At 41.7% G+C, this 8,863-nt stretch overlaps 1 long non-coding RNA gene across 1 annotated transcript; it reads left to right on the top strand.

The window, feature by feature from the left end:
• Nucleotides 1-4,162: 4,162 nt before the first annotated feature.
• LOC144892518 (uncharacterized) lies at nucleotides 4,163-8,372 on the top strand. The gene is made up of 3 exons (XR_013623722.1): nucleotides 4,163-4,222; nucleotides 8,031-8,072; nucleotides 8,337-8,372. It is a non-coding gene; the product is annotated as an uncharacterized LOC144892518 (long non-coding RNA).
• Nucleotides 8,373-8,863: the final 491 nt, after the last annotated feature.

Here is an 8,863-nt window from a genome sequence, read left to right on the forward strand (position 1 = left end):
ACTATGTTTTTTTCGTTCAAAATTTTGGTAGATTAGCAAAACTATTCATTTTTGGAATATTCAGAGCATGAGGAATCCAAAAATTAATGTTTACATTTGCGAAGACACCTTTGCGAAAATGACACTCAGGACAGTGATGAAGATCTGTAAAAGCATATTCCTGAACGGTATAGACCTCGTAGATCCTGTGTATAGGACTTATAGTTCAATCTGATACTACCTATAACTTCCTATAACAACCTATAACTTCAAAGGACTTGCAATATCATGTATTATGTAATACAGTTATATCACAAATATAAAGACAAAGGTTTTCAATTACCTTTGTTTGTTGCTTTTCTATAATCCTGAGCACTATTTTGAGGCCTTTATTGGATTCCTTGACCCAGAAAACATAGGATTAGCATATTTAAATAAGTCTCTAGGTTGACTAGAAGCCGAGATCGCGCAAAATATGTATTTTATGGCGGCCATTTTCAAAATCCAAAATGGCGCCCATGCAGGTGTCTGTGCAAATGCCAACATTGATTTTCAGATTCTCCATGCTCTGAAGATTCCAAAAATGTACAGGTTTGCTAATCCCAAAATTTGGAAAGAAATTATATTTGTTAACATAGTGAACCTGACTATCTTCATCACTGTCCTGAGTGTCATTTTCGCAAAGGTGTCTACGCAAATGTAAACATTAATTTTTGGATTCCTCATGCTCTGAATATTCCAAAAATGTATAGTTTTGCTAATCTACCAAAATTTTGAACGAAATTATATTTGTTAACATAGTGAACCTGACTATTTGTTGCTTGGTAAAGAAAATTTTTAAACAAGTATGTTGATCACTCCCCAGTTTGTGTGTTTGTCTGTCCGCTAACTTATACTGGCCTCCAGGTCAGAATTTCAAACGGATCTTCACGAAACTTTACCAAATGGTCGAGTCCGTGGTTCGATAAAATCGTAATTGTTTTTGAGGTCAATAGGTCAAACGGTCAACATAGGCCAAAGGTCAACCACTTTTTTCAAATTCTTAAAATCCTCAATTTTCATTTAATTGACTTGAAATTTGAATATGATTTTCATATCAGTGAACTGAATTCAACCATCAACTATTTCTGAGATCAACATAGGCCAAAAGGTCAACATTGGCCTAAGGTCAACCACTTTGTTTCAAATTTCTAAAATCCTCAATTTTCATCCGATTCACTTGAAATTTGAAAAGGATTTTCAAATCGGCTAACTGAATTCAACCACCAACTATTTTTGAGATCAGCTTCGGCCAAAAGGTCAACCACTTTTTATCAAGTTTCTAAAATCCTCAATTTTCATCAGATTGACTTGAAATCTGAATAGGATTTGCATATCAGCTTACTGAAACCAACCACCAACTATTTTTGAGATTGGCCAACAGGTCAACATAGGCCAAAGGTCAACCACTTTTTTTTCGAATTTCGAAATCCTCAATTTCCACCCGTTTGACTTGAAATTTGAATAGGATTTTCATATTAGCGAACTGAATTCAGCCACCAACTATTATTGAGGTCAACATCGGCCAAGAGGTCAACATAGGCCAAATTTCTAGAATTGTCCATTTTCATCCGATTAACTTAAAATTTGAAGACGATTTGCATATCAGGTCGCTGAAATCAACCACCAATTATATTTGAGGTCAAAAGGATGCTCTGCGGATTGCCATTCTACTTTGTTTTGTTTTGCCAAGTGCCGCTCTGTGAGTGATTTTTCATTTGTGTGTTTGTTCCTTGGCAAAAAAAATAATATATTTTTTGCAAGTATGTTGATCACTCGTGTGTGTGTGTGTCTGTCTGTCTGTCTGTCTTTGCGCTCACTTATACTTGCCTACAGTTCACAATTTTAAACCGATCTTCATGAAACTTCGCCAAATTGTAGAGATCATGGTCCGACAAAATCCTACATATTTTGAGGTCAAAAGATCATAAGATCAACATAGTCCCAAGGTCAACCACTTTTTTGAAATTTCTAAAATCCTCAATTTTCATCCGACTGACTTGAAATTTGAATAGGATTTACATATCGGCTAACTGAATTCAACCACCAACTATTTTTGAGATCAACGTAGGCCAAAAGGTCAACATAGGCCAAAGGTCAACCACTTTTTTTCAAATTGCTAAAATCCTAAATTTTCATCCGATTTACTTTAAATTTAAATTTAAATTTGAATATGATTTGCATATCACCATACCGAAAGCAACCACCAACTATTCTTGAGGTCAACATAGGCAAATGGTAGGCCAAATTTAGAATTAGGCCAACATAGACATTGGCCAAATTACTAAAATTGTCAATTGTCATCCAAGTCACTTAAAATTTGAAGACTATTTGCACATCAGGTCATATAATTCAACCACCAATTATTTGTGAGGTAAAAGGATGCTCTCCTGAGTGCCATTCTACTTTGTTGTCTTTTGCCAAGTGTCGCTCTGTGAGTGATATTTCATTTGTGTGTTTGTTTGTCTGTCTGTTTGTCCGCACAGAATAAATCTGATTTTCTCTGAAACTGTTGGTCCAATTGACAGGAAAGTTTCACCATAGGTGCACTTCCTCTTGTAGATTTTTTTTTAAATTGTAATTGTGACTTCATATGTCTTGTGGTACTGGCGCCATCTTGGAAAAATTGAAAAACGCTCCGCGAAAAACGTCGAACCAACTTTAACTGTGAGGTGACCTCCCGATGATGACGGTTATTTTTGGCACGCACAGGAATGAAGAGATGCGAGATGTTTACCTGAATGGAACACACGGGTTTATTCCGAAACCACACCAAATAAACACGACAGTAAAATGCAACACAATGGTTTAATGAAAATAAAACGCGGATGAAATAAATGTTTTGGTAAAACGAATACCTGACTGTGTGACGCCTCCACACACTGATTCGCACAACACACACAGGGGAAAATAAAATGAAAAAAAAATCTCTTTGTGTGCCGGCACTTATCTGTGTCCCAAATGGCCCTTTTGAGATTGGTGGTGGTGACGATGTTCAAAGCCTCCCTCGCGGGAAGGTCAAAATGGCGGCAGCACCACTCGTCAAAGGCACTTGCTTTCGAGCCTGTGGCAAGCTCATGAGGATGGCCTCCTTTCTCCTCCACTACCTCGCTCGCGGCCCCCTCTGCCTCCGAAGAGCACCACAGCCACCAAAACCTCCCTCACGTCAGTCCAGAAAAACCGCTCTCCTTCACAGGAATACAAAGATAATCAGCATACCGCTCTCTTTCAGCACAGTGACCAAAGATGTCGAAGCCTTCTTCTCCGATCCCGAGCAGCAGACGCGCACTCTTCTTCCTCACTCCTGAGAGCCAATCATCGATCTTCCCTCTCAGTTCGCCCCGCCAACATCCTACAGGCCAATCGCGTACCTTGGGGCGTGGCCTGCCGGCCTTCTTCTCCGCCCATTGATTCTCTGCCTCTACTGGCCGGGTCTGTTGCCTTATTAGCTCCATGCGGGCAGGCTCAGTTCGGCCGGGATCACATCGCCGGCCCTGCTTGGCTTTTGCCAGGGTTTTTTGCAATTTAAGGGTTGATTTACATGGCCAGCCATGTCAGCAAAAAGGTTGGGGAAAATTTGCAGAGGCTGTGACGCACAGTGGAAAGCTAACCTTAAACCCGAGAGATAATTAGCAGGTCACCACCCCTCGTGTGATGAACATTTAAACAACCTTCAGCTACGATTTTTCTACGTATTACATCGAATATATCCTGCTCGTCCCACGGTCCATGCTACTTCCTGTACAATTTTAACTCTCCGATGGTATTCTTTCACCTACCGCCCCCCCACACCCATGAACATAACAATATGTTAATGATGATGTCATCGGTGCCTCCCTTAGGACGTCATAATTCGACAAGTACAAAACTTCATCAGATGAAGATGAAATTTTTTGAGCGTCATCTGGGGATAAATTGGTGTTAAAAAAAAAAAAAAGATAAAAAGATGACGTCATAGGTCATGTGGTTCGGCCGCCATATTTGTTTGAACCCATTAACCTTAAAAACCACTAAAAACATGTCCTGGCAAGGGTCTGCAATCTCTGATTACTCTTTCTTGTTTCTATTTCATTTCAGAAGCAATGTTGTGAAGCTCTGTTTGTGCATTTGTTTTCAGGTCGGGATGTGGAAGGTTATCTCCCACATTGGAGAAGGAGGTTATTCATTCGTTTACAAAGCAAAGAATGTCAACTCTGCAGAAGAGGTACAAGCTTGTGATATACTTCCTGTGTAGTGGGGGGGCCAATGTTTTCCCGTTGAATTCAAATGTTAATTTGTGGACACTGGTTGGGTTGTCTTTAGGGATGATAGAAGTTGTAGAAAAAATATGTCTCCATTTTTTTCAAGTTCTTTATAGCGGCCATTTTGGATTATCAAAATGGCGTTTGTTGAAAACCGAAATTGTCATTATCTTGGCTTCTAAATGACCTAGAGTGTTAATTTTGGTGTCCAAATGTACATATTTGCGGATACTTAATCCAATAAACACACATTTATACACCTACATATGATCAAAAGGGTTCTTATGGCAGCCATCTTGGATTTTCACGCACTTATGCCAACACATATATATATTTTTTTCCATCATTTTCACTTCTAAATCACATAAAGGCTGGACTTTAGTGTTCAAATGTACACTTATAATGTCTTTGTGCAATATTTTTAGTTGGCAGTGTTCATTGTTACATTGAAGGATCTCCATCCTCCTCATCATCAGTGTTATCGATTCCCATGGGGCGCTCCTGACCCGTGTTACCACACACCTCTTCATCTGCCCCACACATACACATCTCAGAACAGTTGAGATGCTGAGACCTGCATGAGCAGTGAGACATGCATTGGGTCTTCTTGCAGTTACATTTGATTAGATGTGTGATGGCAGCTGGGGCTGGAGGGTCCTTGGTTGTGATGGGCACCAGCTGATCTCCTTCTGCTCTCCATCCATGTTCTGTTGGTTGTGGAAGCTGGGGGTCCGGTACATCAGCCTGATGCCACACCATGGCCTGGAAATGTGCACGAGCAATGGCTTCATGTAAAGCTCCCCGTGTTGGTGGCAGCTTCTGTGCCTCTAGCTGTTTCTTGGTAAACAGTCTCCACCTCAGCTTGCCCACATCCACAACTGTAGTACGAGGCTCATACAGCTGGCATACAAATGCCTCAATGTCACTTTCTGTGTCAGCTCTCAGCTCCTCAGAGGCCCCAAGGTCATGAAACGCAGATACCACCTCAACAGAGCACCTATTGAGGGCTTGCCAACATGTGAGCTTTCCCTTGCCGGCAAACCGACCAGTCTGGTCTGCTCCCGTGAATGCATGGAATCCTGGTAGGGCTGCAGCCTTCCTGACACCAAGTTCATGTACTATTGGTTCCAGTGAGATTTGCCTCTTCTTGTTCCCCACACCCGTGATGAAGTATGTGTCTTTGCATAGTTCATGGTACCGGTGGAGTGCTAGGATGAATACATCAGTATCAGGTGACTGAATGTACAGCTGTGTTGCACCTCTTCGGACGGCATCTAGACTGTGAAGAAAGATCCTCGTATCAGCCTCCTCCTGGGAGCTACGGAGATGCTGTACATCCATGCAGTTGGAGAAGACATCCTGCCTTGAAGTGACGATGAAGACCTTGGTAGTCCCCTCAAAGTGACACAGAGCTTTCTTTGCCAGATAGACAGTTAGCTCATCTTTGGTGTTGGTGTGCGACAGGAACTGTTTTGCTGTCAGTTTCCCAATCGGGGTGCTGTCTTGAACGTGGTAAGCAGTGGGCGGCTTGCCACCTTGGCGCCTCTCCCGTGTGGCCTCTTTCAGTGAATTTGGCAGATCATATCGGTCAAACACGAGGTGGACTTCATCATACCCGTTGGTCTTGCAGTCCAGTGTTGCATTGAAATGGCCAGCCCACTGGGCACATGTTTTGACCCATTGTGGCTTACCCATTGCTTGCACTAATGCCATGCCGTCTATGACAGTCACCTTCTTGGGAGGGGGTGGAGTATGTTCAGGATTGTCGTCGTCTGGCTGCTGACCAGTGCCAGTTGACTTCTTGGGTAGATCTTCTAGGATGCCCATGAGCTTGCTTTTGTCTGCTTGGACAGCTGCTGTTTGTCTGTCTGCCCAGCTTGGAGTAGAGAGCGAACAAGGCTGACAAACTCAATGTCTGCGGCTATTTTGATAACATTAGTTTCTTGCAGTATGTGTTCTTTGTCATCACTTGATGTCCCACTCTTGGGAGCACGTTGGACATTCTGCACCCAGCATGGGAGATGATACTTGACGTCGATCGCATGAGCATCATGTGCACTGATGGCAGCACTCAGCTGAACTTTCCACTTGTGGTTGCTGCCTTCTTCAACAGCTTTCTTCAGCTGTTTACCTGCGTTGAACGTGCATACAACATGTACACTTTCCTTAGTGACCTCTTGACAGAAGAAACAAAGGTCTCTGTTGAATGGAGTTGATGATGAACGTGTGAAGCGAAGAGTCTCGTCTTGCGTAGAACCTGAGGTACTTGCAGCGGCAGGTGCAGAAGAAGGACGTCCACACCTCTTATGAAGATGCTGGGTGTCGCCATGTTCGCAGGCTTTCTGGTGGCGAACTCTAGCACGCTCCAGGTGAGCAGTGTTGCATGTAGATCCATAACATGCCCGGTGCCACTTTGCTTTATTGTTCCTCAAGTCAGTGGCAGTGAAACAGCTTAATCGTTCGCTGATCTGTTTGAAGTCGGCATCACCATATCGTGCCCTCTCCTGGATGAACTGGAGAAACTTTGCATATGAGCCCAGTGCTGGCTCAGTCACTAGTGCACCTTGGGGATCCTGGCACTGAATGCAAAGTGTGAAATCAGTTTCTTTCTTGGTTTTCTTGCTTTTTGGCTCCATCATAGCTCAGGGTCACGAATCTGGAACATACAAATAACAAATAACAATTAAGATAGATGTGCATTAAGTTAGATTTTGGACACTGGTTCGGCTGTGCCATAAAAACCTATTTTTATCCCTTGTAGGTTATTAAAGAAGGTTTCATTCAATTCTCTATCCCCAAAAATGTACAACTGGACACCAGAATCGAAACTCTAGGTCATTTAGAAGCCAAGATAATGGAATTTTACGTTTTCGACATCCGCCATTTTGAAAATCCAAAATGGCCGCCATAAAGAACTTGAAACAATTGGAGACATATTTTTTCTAGAACTTATATCATCCCTAAAGACAGCCCAACCAGTGTCCAAAAATTAACAAGCAATTTCACCGGGCATTTCAATCTGCTACATTGGCCCCCCCCACTAGTGTCTTCATTTCACTTTCTGGGAGATGGAACAGCTCACGGGAGAGCGAGATAGAACACAGAACTGAACACGGTGGAAAATACAGATAGCAAGCAGTGCAGAGGGAAACAACGGAGAGACACATGGAAGAAGGATGAGAGCAAAGGGATCGGGAAATTCTCCTGCATCTGAATTTATCTTCTCTATTTCTGATGAGATGAACGATGCTTTTTCTTTTGACATGCAGGGCCCACATCACGTGTGGAAGATTACATCATAGATGTGATTGCAATGAACAAACAATGTGTAATCTGTGACAGATGATGGTTGTGTGTCAGAAATCTCACCAAAAATAATGGGGGAAACCCCTTGATGCAAAATTGAGGGGGCTTTTTCATTCCTACCATTGATTTTTATTTTATTTTTTTCCCGAATTTACAGTTTGATGCCCATCACTGCCCCCACCCCCCTTCTACTCCCTTATCCTTTGTACCTCAATGTTTGTCCTCCTTCCAATTCTTAACACTCGAATATATTCACTTGTGGTGTGTTGATGTAATCGTTTACCTATTCCCCTTTTTATCGTCCGTCTGTGTGAAGTTGTTTCTTTCTATAATTCATCTCTGACGTTGGCTTCAGTACAAACAGATATAATAATTGTACATCACGACACACCAATATCATATATTTTACTCATTTTCCCACAATGTATCAGATGTTATCATATGATATATTGTCGCCTCTTTCAGGTTGCTTTGAAGTTGGCAAAATCTTTGCGAGATGGAGAAATGGTAAGTTTGTGTTGATATTGGGATCGTGGTATTTTTAACTGTTGAACTAACAACACAGTTTAACTTACCTCTGAACTGTCCTGGTAGAATCTTTGTCTGTGATACATCTTTGTCTCTTGGCTCCTGAGGCCATGCGTCTCTGTGTGAGAGTTACAATCTTGTGGTTATTGTGATGGGGTGACTTAACCTGAATCCAGCTGATTGAAGCAATTTGTATAATTTTCCCTTTCTCTTTTTTCCTTCTTTGGTTTTTTTTTTTTGCAGATGTTGCATGAAGCTTCGATAATGAAGTCACTAAATCACCCAAACATTAGTAAGTATGGATTTCACTCAAACTTATTGAAGTTGATTGCAATAGAATATATTAACATAATAATAATATGAATGATTAGAATGAAATGCACCTCTTAATATCAATTTCATTGAATTCAAGAGGGAATTTGATCATGTTCATAGAGCAAGCCTGTGGAAAATTCTGAGATCTTCTGGAATTCCACAGAAGATGATCACTCTCATAAGCAAATTCTATAACAGCTTTGAATGCAGTGTCATCCTGAACACCTCCTTATCACAGTGGTTCCCGGTAGAGTCTGGGGTTTGCCATGGTTGAATTATATCACCTATCCACTTTCTGATTACTATCGACTGGATCATAAGGAACACCACATCAGCTAGACCTAGAGGCATCCAGTGGACCCTTTCCACCCAACTTGTACATCTGGAGTTTGCTGACGATTTAGCTGTTTTGTCATCAAGGTACACACATTTGCATGGACAAACTGACAGGCTAG

The sequence above is a fragment of the Myxine glutinosa genome, chromosome 1, assembly GCF_964187855.1.
Source record: "Myxine glutinosa chromosome 1, kmMyxGlut1.1, whole genome shotgun sequence".
In the NCBI taxonomy this organism is placed as follows: domain Eukaryota; kingdom Metazoa; phylum Chordata; class Myxini; order Myxiniformes; family Myxinidae; genus Myxine; species Myxine glutinosa.